This window comes from Neodiprion lecontei, chromosome 4, assembly GCF_021901455.1.
Source record: "Neodiprion lecontei isolate iyNeoLeco1 chromosome 4, iyNeoLeco1.1, whole genome shotgun sequence".
Lineage (NCBI taxonomy): Eukaryota > Metazoa > Arthropoda > Insecta > Hymenoptera > Diprionidae > Neodiprion > Neodiprion lecontei.
In genome coordinates, this window is record NC_060263.1 from 32,616,823 (window position 1) to 32,631,448 (window position 14,626).

At 45.1% G+C, this 14,626-nt stretch overlaps 2 protein-coding genes across 2 annotated transcripts in view; one reads left to right on the plus strand and one right to left on the minus strand.

The window, feature by feature from the left end:
- LOC107218432 (tissue inhibitor of metalloproteinase) overlaps positions 1-7,025 on the minus strand; it is a 51,936-nt gene extending 44,911 nt beyond the window's left edge. Inside the window, exon 1 of the mRNA XM_046738786.1 lies at positions 6,508-7,025. The gene's annotated coding sequence lies outside the window, so the exon portion shown is untranslated. The remainder of the gene's footprint in view (positions 1-6,507) is intronic.
- LOC107218430 (synapsin) overlaps positions 1-14,626 on the plus strand; it is a 101,513-nt gene that overhangs the window by 63,447 nt on the left and 23,440 nt on the right. The gene's annotated exons all lie outside the window — the stretch shown is intronic.

The following is a 14,626-nucleotide window of genomic DNA, read 5'->3' on the forward strand; positions in this document are numbered from 1 at the left end:
CGAGATCTGCGCGAGAGAGATCTATCCCCCTTACTACCTCCCGCCATCACTTCCTCCCCGGAGGGGATGCCTGGAGCCGTCTGTTAGCGCACTAGTAAATCCAATTCCAATTAGTTCGGGGTGTAAATCTCAGGGACATGGAAGCTATCTTCGATCGGCGACACGCGTGCGCCACGCTGCGTGATAGGTACTAAATCGTTTCATGCAGAGACTTGTGCAGCGTGGGGCGTCCGCCGTGTTCGAATGGTCCACCAGTCGTCCTCTTCCTCCTCCTCGCTAGTAGTTAATTGGATTGCTTCCGGTTCGAAGCAAACAATAACCTTACAGCCAGAACTACGCGCTCACGCGACATGCGATGAATGAACGTTCTATGCGACTTATCGTTGCACGTTAAGCGCGTTTGTTGATCGCGTTGCCTAAACGGCTGCGCTTGTATAATTCGTCGGTAGAGTTTTACGCGGATGTACGATTGTGTACGTAACGTTTCAAGCTCTGCAGGCGGATCGTTCGCTTTTTGGGTCAATTCACAGCCAGACGTCCATCGGGAGGTGCGAAAATAATCGAGTTAACCGAATCCACGGCCCTTATGTTTACAAACCGCGGGTTGCGCCATTTTTTATTCGACCCGTGAAATTTTACTATCTTTTAGAATGCTCGTCGTTCGATCATCACGGGCCGTGAATAACGTGACGGATTGAAAATAGCGTCGATTGAGTTTCTTGCACAATAAAATGCTTCGCATGCCGCAACGTGAACAAATTAGACGAGGAAATTACAATCGTATCAGAGAATTATAAAAGCTCGTAGATATCCTCTGAAAAAAGTGACGCACTAGTTATTCAACGACGGGCAATTAACAGTCAGCGTTATCAGAATTACGTGGTAACGAAACGATTGTAAAAGACTCGTGTAACGACTTTGATATGCAGAAATTGTTTATCCACCCACGCGATATCGTGCGAGAAAAATAGTTCGGAGAAGTTTTGAAAGGAAATTGTTTCGAGGAAAAAAATTAGAAGAGGATTGTCTTGGCTGCGCTGTACTTATTAGCTGTCCGAATGGGACAATACCGTTTTTCAAAGGGAGCCCGATAATACACGGCGACTTGAACGAGACGAGAAGCATTCTCGAAGCTGATTAAAACTCGTTATCGAACATACACCTCATTTCGAAAGCAAGCGCAAGACAACTCGCATTATAAAATGCGTGTTAAATGAAAACAAAAGAAGAAGACCGATGCATTCGTTATATTTATAACAAGACTCCGAATAACAGTGGTTCCCCCTCTACGATCTGCGGATTTCATTGCGGCGTCTCGTTACTTGGGCGTCGCCTGAGAGCCTGGCGCCAGCCAGTTAATTGTAGGTATTACAGGTCGGCAGGTGGGCAACTGTGTGAAGAACGATGGTCGAGTTGGCCGTCGTAGAAAATCCAATTAGCGAGATTTCATCGAGAGAAATTTGTACCTACCTATACCAAACGCCGCGGTCAATCATTGGCGTAATCGAAAACTCACTCCAATCTCGACCGGATGAATAGCCGGCGGACCGGACGTATCAATTGCCCTCGGAAAATCGTATTGCGGAAACGTCGCTGCATCGGGCAAAATTTCGTGCACATGCTGACCCGACAGAGAGGCTTTTTATACCAATTGCAGCGAGTCGAGTGCATGCGCAAATAACTGCATATTCACTCGCGTTTTCCATGAATCGGAACAGCAATTGGGCAAAGTCGTTCGCGCTGTTATATGAGCGTCGTGTCGTGAATTTTCGGTTTAGAGAACGACGATGATTCAGTTGATTCAATCGATTCCAGCCTTTTCGGTGACGCGGTATAGAAATATTCGGGCGTGCATAATGCGTGTATATACGAGGTTATACAAATGTACAGTCTCGAAATACATATTCTGTTAAACCGGCGAAATTAATCGGCCGATGACGACGGGATTGTTTACGCGTTTCGACACGCTTGCATATACAGCGTAGGGTAAACCATTTCATCTAGTGCAACGCAGTTGGCGAGTGATGACCGCAGGAATTAGGCCACGTCTGGCGGTTCGTCGAGGCAGAAAAGTGCGCACGCGATGTATTTATTGCGCCTGATCATGCGTTCTCGACACGGTATTTAGATTTTTCATTTTATACAGCTGAGCCACTTTCTTATGCCTCTTATTTCTATTCACCAAGCAGTCGTAAAGAATCCCTGGTTACACTCGGATCAACTTGGCGCAGATTCTCAAACACCCACTTTGCCAAAACATATTTTGGGTTACACGTATATATGTAACGACTTATGTCGAAATTGGCAAAGAATGCTATCGGATAAAGAGCGCAGTAAATAACACGAAAATGACGAGTACAGCGTTTACGATACCTCTCTTATCCCATTATTACATCTCGAAATTCGAGCAAGAATTAAAATAATTTTCGCACGAACGCATCAATCGTTCGTCATTCTCAATCACTGACTGAATTTTCGTCGATTCTTCCGTACAAAATCTCCGAAGAATAAGGCCTTTCTTCTCTACTGCGTCCGAAAGGATTCGGAGCAACCGAAATATCCGTTCGATTCTTCTTTTGTCGACCGATGGTCCAGGTCATTATATCCAACATTTGGATGACGTATCACACCGATAACTCGTATATCTTTTGACCTGCAATGCATGTACCAGTGTCACGTAGCTCCATCGCCAGCGCGTGAATACGTGTGTAAATAGAAAATAGAATGAGAAAATAGAGGACCAATTTATCGATGTAAATAGACTGGCTATGCGACGGCGGGGCGTTGAATATACAATAAAAAATAAAAAAAACCTTGACGCCCGTTGAAAGGTGGGTGTACGACCCGGGCATCGCCGGGCAACTTGGTTGGCATCACTGACCTATAGAATGCTATCGTTCGCTGCCGTCAAAACGACGTTGCCGTTCTATTGCTCGCTTTTATTTGCACGTCGACCCTCTTGAATGGCCTAGCTTCTCTGACAAGGTAAGAAGTTGCTTAAAAAATTTACATGCAGGCAGTTTGAAATTTTTCAGGTTCAAAATTCGGATCGACAAGTAGTGTGTCAATTTTTAACTAATTTTCGAAATTGTTAACCATCTTGAAGCACTATGCGAATCTTTCATAGTTGAATCAGAATCCTTTCGAATTTTGAGCTTCAGTTTATCAGTTCGAATGATTTGGATATTCGCCCGGCACCTCATTAAAATTATTTATTCAATTTAAAAGAGAGATTGGCAAAGAGCTGATTGGCAAGACTGGGGTTATCGTGGTGCTATATTAAAGTCAAGGTAAGTTCAATTTCCGTGATACGATCGTGGCCGTGATGAGGTGATGCAGTCAGAGGCTATCGTGTTCGGCTTGCACATAATTTGAGCTGATTGCGAACAGCGTTTTCCCGGCGGAATCGGGCAAGGAATCCTTCTACGAATATTAAAAAAATTTCACAGTGTTAATGGTGGCAATCTGCGGAAATTAGCACCGCACCGAAACGATACCAAGTTCAGAAGTGGCGACTGTTAATGTTTAATACTGTACCGTAGCTCTTTGCCTTGTCAAATGTACAGTCGATATTAACGTCTCGGTGACGGATCAGCGGGTTATTAAAAAACGGCGCTTGGTGAAAACATGGTGGAAAAATATTCCGAGCTATCGTTCAATGGCCGTACGGAATTTCTGTAAACATCGGGAATTCGAGGATTGCCTTGTGAATGCAGTGAGCGACGCGACCGTGGGATCTTAGTGGGAAAACTTTGGAGTAGCTACTTTGATTCCTATGGTAATCAAGGCTCGGCACGCCGCTGTGAACTCGAAGGGATGAATAGTTTGATGTGTGTAATAATTATATTGTAATTGTGACAGGAATCCCTGATTAATTACCGCAGATAATGTTCCTTCAGGCTTGAATGCTGCGGGCTGATTATGCGTACGACTCAAGTTGATTCTTCCATCAGAGAGACCGGCGATAACGACTCAAAATGAATGTTCACCGTACTCTTTACTCAGTTTTTCAATCTTTTAATGCACTCCTGCGGTTCTTCTTCTCAAACTTGTGGCGAAATTGACGCATAAAAAGTTTGGGCATTACGCAACGGTCATAATCGTTCCTCATATTATATTGAAAAAAAAGGAGAGAGAGAGAGAAAGATGAGAAAAAGTGGAAGAAGTCAACTCTAATCGAATCACGGTATTTAAACAGTAAAGTTCCACTTTGAACATTTTCTAATCTTGAAACGATACTTTTAATCTTGAAATGAATGTCTCGTTAGAAAAATAATTTGAGCCTGATCGGTGCAAAGGTTCTCGGGATATTGCAGCCTGCGGGTTATATTGGTATAACAGAATCAATAAGAAATTCTTTGAATTATCGTTATTATACGTATAACTTACGTGGAGCTGAATAATAATGATGTAAAATCGATCTGTTACCGTTTGCTTCAATTTGGAGATAGCAGGCTGGAAAATTTCTCATTAATTGTACCTGCTCCGAGAATCGGAGTTTCTTCGATACCGGCGGCAAAAGCGAGACGCGAATAGTTCAGGGTGCATAATAATAAGAATGATAATAATAACGTTACAACTGTCCCAAGAATTCCAAATTAATTACGACGCAGATAACGTGGTTCGAATTCCTGACGTCGCGGTTGAAACACGCCGTGTACCGAGGTTGAATATCTTCATTGGAATCCATCGCACAAGCAACAACGAATGGTGCATCGGGGTGTAGATTTGAAATCCCTGATTCCCCTTTCTCTCAGACACGTAGAGGTATGCATAAATAGCTGGTAGAGTTGTAGGGCACGAATGAAATTGATCCACAAAGGCTGTACCTACGATTGCCCGTTAAGCCCGTTTGCGGCGTGATCCCGCACGAACGGAAAGAAAGTATCGCGTGTGCGTGCATTCATTAGCGTCTAGTCGCACGGTAAACAGTTCGTGAAGCGCCGCGAGTGTTCGATCGGTCGGAAAAGAATATCTGGCACGTGAATGGGTGAGATTTGAAAATTTTCAGCGATCCTTGTCGCGGATGATTGGCTGGTCGATGTCTGAGCAATTTTCATCACTCCGAAAGCCTCGACAGGGTTTTTATGTTTCCGTGATCGCGGATCGTTTCTGCGCGAGGAAACTTAAGGTTCAAACTGCGACATTGCAAAATTTGAAAAATGTCAACTGAAGATACTTGCTACCAAGTGACTACGGTATCGGTACGACAATTAGTGCAAAGTTGCATCGTGATAAGGTTTTCTTGGCGGCAGCTTGAATCTGATAATTAATCAGCTTTAAAGCTCCAGCGACAACCTTGGAAAGATAAGCAAACAATTTGTATAATAAAATGCGGAGACACGCTTGGCAGACGCGTTCAGGTGCCCGTATACCATCTACGAGACCCTCTCCTGTTTGAGAGTATAAATGAATAAAATAAAATTACGAAATGGTCCGAAAAGCCAACGTGATGAAAGCTTTGTTTCTTTTTCGATAAATTGACATCAATTATGTCGGCGCGGTTCTCGGGTACCGCCCTGATCCATTAGATCTCCTCCTTTCCTAGTCAGCAAAGTGCAGTTAATTTGAATAATTTGACGTGCCATTTCACCGGTGATGTTCGAAATCGGAAGAAGCTGAGCACAATCTCTGAGATGCGCAGCCTCTGATTGCGGAACTCGAAGTAGTCGGCGGACCGGCAGGCGAGGCGCCGCCGTTCAAGCAATGCGGAATGATGGAAATGAGCGGGATTAACAGCCCCGGGCGTGTATTTAAGCGATTACAAGAAGGTAAATAAATTGAAACTGCAGCTTGAAAACGGAAGGCGAAAGTCGAGTTGACTTTCGTTCCTTGGTGTGTGTGCTCAGCCTTCGCGCCCCTCACCTTCGTAAAATATTTGTGTTTGACAAGCGCAAAACGGTTTATCGTTTTCCGCCCATATCTGCATCTGCAGGAGAGGTTCGAACTCCGGACGGGAACGCCGGTCGGATTTCACCGCGGCATTGTTTCTGCACCGTTAAATTGCACATCGAATGTAATGGCACGCATGCACTCGTTGTAGTAACTCTTCGGATGTGACAGACAATTATCGAGACGTCGCGAGGCGAAAATTGAAGAGGTGTAATAAGTATAGGAATGAGATAAGAAAATCTCCTGCACGATTTGAAAAACCCGGAAGAAGCCTCCGAGTACGGAGATCCTCGCTTGATATTTGAATCAGTGAAAATTCAATTCAATTCAATTTTGGAAAAAAACAGGGCATACACACTGACGATTCAATGACTTTTCATTGATATTTCATTGATTTCTCGGTGTATACGTGTAACTAATTCGTATTTAGAGACTACCTAGTTTCTCGGACTCGCGTTTTATTCATCTTTAATACACGAAACAGACCAGCGAATGAAGGATTTTGAAAATTTGCACACATTCGATTTCCGAAACTGTCGTTCCCGCATTCCTGACAGCACAGGGTCACGCGATACGATTTCACGTTCATTAAGTATTGTCATTTGCTTCGCCTACCTTTTTCGTAAATCTCCCAATTCGAAGTCTCTGCTTTCCACGGCGTCGCTGATCTCGGTGATATTTTGTTCCTACACCGTCATATTGCCATCGCGGACACGATGGATTTCAAGAGAAAATAAAACAACACACTGCAGCCGCAAGGGTTCGATCCTTACTCGCCAAAAGGCAATTCGCGCGTCAGTGCTTCTCAAGCTGACAATGAATCGGTAGAAGGATCGGCAAGAAACTGATCGTCCGAACGAAAGTTGACAGAGAAATGGTTACAGGGTAGTTTTCATATGTGAAAACGAAATTCCCAACGAATCCAGAAAACGTGACGCGTTTTTCGGAGACGACTGACGGCGAGTGTTATCGTTCGATTTCTTTGCGGTTATTCGAGTCCACGTGCTTGAATATCTGGAACACGAGTGATCCTGCGGTTACACCCGGCTTCTCTTCCCGGTTATATATGTCCACGGCTACCAGGTTCGAGTAAAAACAGATCCGTTCTTCCCAGCGTTTAAAACGTACCGATCGCGCGCGCGCCTCGGAGAGAAATGCTAGCGCGAGCCGCGGAGGCACCGACGACTCGCTCCTTCGCCTCGTCTCTTCTCTTCTCTTCCTCTTCTCTTCACTTCTCTTCGCTTCTCTTCGTTAGTTTGTGCGCAACGCGGCACAGACGGGACTCGAACGGGCCCCGGAGCGTGGCATCGGGTCCCCGTCGGTCCCAGCGGTGCTCAGAACCGGGAACGAGCGTTGGGGCAGTAATCGGAGAGCACACGGAGCACGCATATGCAACGGGAGCTGGTCCATGGCGCCGTGCAGGAACTCTCGTGGCACCCACGTGTTCCCGGCATTTCTCGATCGTCGACTCTGTATCGATCAATATTTTATACCGATCCGCCAATCGGAATTTCGCGGTAGCCGATCGTCCGCAGCTGATCAAAGTGCGAACTTCGCCTCCTGGAGATAAGTGATAATATGGTCGTATACGTACATACCGTATTATATGTACTTGTATGTGTATGTACAGAGGTGGATTATACGCATGATCGTAACGATTGGCGCGTCGATTGATGATAGACGTAACTCTGGATGAGATGCTCCTAACGCTGATGCTGCATGGTAATATCAATTTTTATTCATCGTAGCCCGCAGCGAATTATGCATGGGTTATAAATTGACCAGTTTATTCGAGTGTACGCACAACTTGAATTGAAATTTAATGAACTTTACGCTTTGCTGTATACTTTGAAACTGACTACGGATTCAATGAAAATGAACAAACTATGGAATATCACTCGACCCATACCATGCGTATTCGTATTATATACCCTTTCGAATATCAGGAATAAAAAATGAAAACTCTATTTCAGTGGTAAATATTCATTCGAATGTAAATGGAAAGATATTGTATATTGTAATAATTCATGGAAACATCGAAGAACCAGGAAATTTCGGTCAAACAAATTTTAACAGAAGTGGGCGTGATAAATTATCGATAACGTAATTGGTTACCTGATTTTCGGAAGAACTACAATCGGAATTGATCGTATAAATTCTGACGAGCGTTTCAGAGAAAAGCAATACTTGCGTTATCTTCAAACTCGGCAAACATACCATGGGGTGAAAAATTTTAACGATGGTCTGTGAATCGGCAAAATTCAGAGTAAATCAGAAAACTTTAATAAAACTCGCGTTGGGTGTGTGTGTCTGTGTGCATACATGTCGCTGTGGACTGCAAATTGTATCGTAAAGGTTTCCAGTAATTTTCTAGAGCTGATTCAATAAACAATTTCACGGTCGATGATTTTATTCGAGGAATTGGTAAGCGGGCGGGGCTCTATACCTTTAGTTTGTTTGACAAACCACCGAGTTTCTCCCAGTTTGTAAACGTAAATACATACACGGTGACTCGAGCGAGTATTTTACGCTGCGAGGCGCGGGGCTTAATTTTGGAGCGAGACGTCACGGCGGGACGGCGGGTTGAACAAACACAAATATTCGGCTGTGTTGAAGTAAACGTAAAGCATGCACGTAATTCGAACGGTATGTTAACACTCCCGAACGTCAGTTTATCTCCGCCATCGAAATCCTCGAATCGTGAATATCCCCCCTCACCCATCGAAAGTTCCGATGCCTCGGAAACGTGAATCGACAATGCGAAAGAGGGGCGAGGATATTGGCGGAAGTCTTTACTCTTCTTTTATTACCGTCGCGATCGACGAAAGGATGGCTTTGGCTGGCGCCGCCGCTCGACTTGTCCGTGGTCAGTGCCGCAGCGGGGACACAAACTACTCGCATTCTTTGCCCGAATAAGGTGAACTCATTCAGCCAAGTCGGAGCTGTGAGCGTCTATCAATGCCGGCGCCTTTCTCTGTGTACCTATGACGAAAAGAGGAACAATCCCTCTGTCACACTACTATGTTTTTCACTCCGAACCCAATCGCGTGACTCAATCGTCGTCTCATGCGACTGCCAAAAGCAGCATTATTTCGCCGGCAGGCGATCCATTACCAGCTTTATCAGGCATCGCTGCAACGAGTTCCGGTCCGTGATTATCAGAGTATTCTCGCCGGTAACTCGATCAAATATTTGCGGCGGTAGGTGCAGGGCGAAACAGCCCACGCATTTATTTGTTTACCGGATTTCGATTAAATTCGCGATGGCGGCCGAGGGGTGAAAACTGGGTTGAACCATCGAACGGGTTGTTCGGTCAAAGTCACGATTCGTACCATCGGGAAACAAAAGCTCAAAAATGAGATTTCGGCTTGAGGCTGTTCGCCGTTTTTTGCAAAGAGAAAGCGACCGTCATATCGTTGCACCGATCGCTTGTTCAAACAGAATCGTGCACGCTGCAGCGGAAGAACGAGCTGGCTAAACCCGTGGAAGAGAATCCGTTACAAACGCTGCGGGTCAAAGTAGGTATGCCAACAATGAAAAATCCGCGACCTCGCTGCAGGCAGCAGCTCCTGCACATGTTTGCACGAAAAATCGCGAACAGCGTGCCGCACAGTTATGGCAACTCGGCATTGCTGCAAGGATTCCATTTGGCGATCCGTTTCTGCAAATGAAATTTGCATTCAATTTCCTGAAAGTGCAGTTTCCGTCGGCTCCGATTTAGACGCTTTGTGAAAATTGTATAACGGACCGGCGAGAAACTCGATGCCACAAAGGGCGGCGGTTGTGCGGAGGAAAAATTTTTTGCTTCGTGAAATGAATTTCATTGGTTCGGGCACCGTGTGCGGTAAGAAAGGACGCTGCAACATCCTCCTCCATCTCTATCGGAACAAAACCGTGGAGAACGAATGTGACCCGACGAAATATTCCCACGCGACCACTCGAAAACTATCCCAGTTACGGAGCGAACGGCTGCCGAGAGCATAATATTGGACAATCACTGGTTCACCCACCTCAGGAATACGCCTTCGTAGGTCTAATCGCTCGGATGCGCCGCAAGTTACATCTTCCGCCAGCCTGGCTCAAATTGCTGCAATTAAATACTGGACGAATGGATGGATGGGTGAGTGAATTGGATGGGTGGTCGCTCGAATACCGTCGGGAGGTTCCGCCATTTCAATGTTCACAGCAATAGGAAAAGTACTTACAATTTCAGAGATTTCATTTACTCGAATTTAATCGGAAAGTCAACCGCACTGCAGTTATTATCAATGGTTGGAGGTAATTACTTACGAGTAATCCATACCGGTAAATATTTTGACATTACAGCACCGCATGGTGATTGTATTACACATGAATAACCGTCTCTGACATAGAATTAGACAAGAACCCGGTCCCATGAAATAATCTTCTGCTACAGAATGCGTAAGCAAGGGTGACGTGAAGCTGCTTTGAAACGATTCGGTCTTCAAGGGGGCAGGCTACACCGAAAATTAGCGTATACGTCACTCTGAATAAAAGCCGGTTTCACGAGATACGTCGGCGTTTTTGGTTGGAGCGTAAATTTTAGTCCAACATCGTTTTCCGCGCTAGCAATTGTAGCCTGTAGTTTTCCCGGCTATTCATTGATGAGAATCACTTGGTCGATTGTTACAGAGATTCCGGGATGAAGCATGAGAGTATAACGATTTACCATACGCGCATCGATGTGGCGGGAGGAAGGGGCGCGCATGCACATCCACACGGCACAATAATGCATTCAATTAGGACTCGAGTCGAGAGCTCCCACTGTGAAAGAAAGCGTTGCATAGATTAGGGCATACAGTTGTACGAGGTACAGACACGTTCGCATCTCTGCCGCCCCGTGTACAGTCGGAAAGAGAGAACTCGGGACTAACTAGACCGTCAGTCAATGACCGCGGTCCATAAACTCAATGCAGAGGAGCATCTGCGGACGAGATTTGTGATTACGAAACGTCGATGAATGACACAACGATACGCAACCCATCTATGCTTCCGTGCGTCTGTGTACACGTATGGTGATCAAGTTCGGCAAGAGATGACTTAATCTATTCCTGATTGGAAAGCCCTTTATTTGACGGTTGATGAAAGGCAGATGAGAGAATTACTGCGAGAACAATGCCTCGCGCCATCAGCGGTTGAAACTAGGAAGATGAACCGAACCCTCCGGAGACGGATGCTGAATGGGTTAAATAAGTGACTCGATGCGTTGTTAACGGTTAAAGATCTTGCTCAACACCTTCAATTTTCACGCTCTCCGCTTCGACGTGGGGTTTTATTATTCGCGATCGATAATACAATCCACTAAAGTATACTTCGGTTGATGGAAACTTCTTCGACGTGGTCTTCGCCGAGGTGTGGCTCGTGCAACAACGACTTTAGTCTGCAGGGTTTTTTTCACCTCGTCAAACCACGAACCGGACCCTAGCAGACCCAGCCTCGATCGAGACTCGTTTGCGAAGCTGAGGAATCCTCATCTCGTGGTTACAAAAATAAGACTGATCGCGCCGAATGACCGACGACGTGATCCCGTGAAGCGAAATCTCACAGCGCGTACTTTTTTTCATCTCCTTTCTATCTTTCAATTAGCTAGCGAAAATAAGGCCCTCAATCTTCGTTTACTCCGTGTTCACTGTGTTGACAATTTTGGCCGTAATCATTATAGGTTGCCTGATTAACATCAGCGGGAAATGATCTATTCAATGATGTATGTTCTCGATTAATTAACCCGACGTGATCGTAAGAACAAAGAGTTCAGACCTTGCGACGAGGCTCTACGGTTTATTTGATGCAAGCTTTCTTGTTAATTCGTGAAATAAATTGAGATAATTACATACTCACAATTGAGTGAGAATAATTTGATGATCGAAATTTTTTATGTCGCAGTAAACACAGTACTTGGTTGTCCATCGTCACTATTATCTATCATTTATGACGTGACTCAAGGATTGGAAATAGTGAAAAATCGGCAGAGAAAGTGACAGACAATCGATCATGGGATTCAGGTGTCAGTTGACTTGTTTGGACAGATATATTTGTAGAAATTGTGCCGCGAACGGTGTTTAATTTTCATCGTAACAAGTTCAGTAATGGTTGACGTTGTTAAAAGAAATACAATAATAATAGTGTTATGCAGGAAAGACTCCAAGTCGCTTAGCGCAATTACGCCAGTTGTGAATGATAAGAGGTAAAGTTATAAGGCTGGCGCCAACGAACGGGGATAGTTGAGATGAAGCAGGCAGGTACTCGAAGGTGCTTCATGCCTGAGCTGAGTGTACGTAACGATTGATTATCCGGCAACCAGTTGAACCCGAGACGTTTTGCGAGCTGTTTAAACGAGAGAGTGGCGAGCTTGCAAAGTGATGCACGTTATACGTGCACCTCGGTAATACGGTGTATGTGCAGAGCCTGGCTCAAGTTGGCGTCGACCTAGATTCGTTACGGCACCGAGATAAACCCTTCTGCCATTAGCGAGCAGCGCACGGGAGATCCCGTCACTCCGACGCGACGCAGAAAACGGTTCATGTATTATTTTCTTGGATAACCTTCGGAGCAGGTATATCACCGTGCGTAATTGCACTATGTGTATTAATTCAAAGAGATACCGTTTCCTTTGAAGTTGCCGGCTCAAGCCGTGAGCCGACGGTTCGGTTCGCATTTTTCGGAGGCTGAGAAACCATTCGTCGCGGCTATCGCCGATCACTCGATTATTGCCAACTGCTCCGCTGATACGCTCTATTTTCCTGAAACGGGAGAAGCGGAAGTTTTTTTGCGGGGAATTTTGGGCGAATGAAATTGAAACAGAATTGCAAACAGAATTCTAATACAGCTATTGCTGTGCCGGTAGAATGAGAGATTCATCCGCTTCTACACATCAATGGACAGGAAGTAGACTTGTTGACGCCACGGCCATTGACACCGTGTTCTCCGTAGATTTTAATGTGGCGTTGAGTTTTCTCTCACACCTGATTGATTGCTGTACATGGGACGCTCGCTCTCCGGTTTAAGTCGAGATAAGACGCACGATTCGATCTACGCTTGTTTCTGTTTATTAATCGATATTATCCGTTGAATAATGTCGCAAAAAGAACCAAATAAAGATTTTTAGACGTTCCGTCAACTATGGTAAGCATTTTAAATCAATCGAACTATGGATCGCTTTAGATTAGGTGTGAGAGCTAACTTAACCTTTGTCATCGTTTAGCACGATAACTTTAGCTACCACATGGACGAGGGTCGATAAACGGGCAATACCGACGATATGTTTGCATCTTGATATCCCCGATTTTTGGTTTTTGTTTTTGCTATTTAGAATTCTTTCATATTGAAAGTTTCACCTCATAAATGAGGTTCAAAAGTATTTAATTGTAAATACTACTTTACTTCTATCATTAATTGAATATTTCATTGTTATCCTAAAGACTTCTTTATTAATAATGAAACATATTATAGTCTTCTTAAGAGGACCCCCTTCAGGGCCGAAACTTCGATTTTTTTACTTTCTTTCATTTCGACCTCGACACCGAGAACCTTACTCGTAGTAACAAGATAAGGTCGATAAAACGTTCAACGGGACAGGAAGTAGATTTGACAGTAGTTGTTTATGGCGTCGGACTGTTTTTCCAAAAGTATTCAGAAGTCGGATTCCGTTGCCTGTCGATCAGCCCTTGACTTTCGCTGCAATAGAAAACACCTTTCGTTTTGATCTTTGAAGGATTCCTCCTCAGAAGGAGTGTAAAGAGTCGCGTATGGGTGGCAAAGAAATTGGCATAAAAAGTAAAGAATAAAAGAGGTAAAAGATTCTCAACGGTTCACAACTTTCACACTACATTAATTACACGCTTTTCTCGTTAACGCCACGCGGAGGAACAGAGGCCGGCTTTCACAGGTCTTGACTACGGTACGCGAGTCATCGCATTGAGCTTTGTTAACTAGACTGTGTACATAGGTACGTACCTACGTAAGCAGCATGTGCGGTGCATATGCCGTTCCGTTGTGGGATTGCGGTTACGAAATAGCCGGCATATGCGAAAAGGTGTAGCGCCTTCGTGGCCGGCGCGGGTCACGAGTACCTCTTAAATAGATTGACAACTTCACTGTCCTTCTGCAAATACCGTAATGTGCCTTAGACGTTGAACGGCGTCGATGCAGGACTCGGGTCGAAGAACCTGCTCTCGTATTTCTAGTCTCGGAATAAATCGCCGTGCAAGATACTCCCCGTGGCATTGTGTATCTGCGATACTCTGCTTGTCGAGGTGAGAAATCCGCACTCCCAAAAAGCATCCGGCTCTTAAAAGAGCACCGCCCTACGTGCTGGAAACGGAGCGTATCTTTAACGTGGGCGAGTTTTCGCTCGGTGCTCTTTCTTCCCTGTTCCTTTTTATCGTCCTGCCGTCGACAACGTCTGACCCTCGGTATCTACCTCTTCCGTAATTCCGGCGAAGCTCGACGGGCACAACGTCGAAATTACCCGCGCTTTGCATCGTGTAGAATTCACCGGGATTCCAGCTAGCGCGTGGTGCACTTTTGAACGTCCCGAGCGATACGAATCTTATTCTTATCCTGAATCTTGGGGACGAGGAGGAAAATGGTCAATAAAAACCGGCAAAGCGACGGTGTTCCGCTTTCATCTTCCGCGCGAACAACCCTTTGCTACGTCAGTTCCGGCCGTCGGAGTCTGCGACTCCAACTTCAGCGTCAAGGCAACACGTGCATT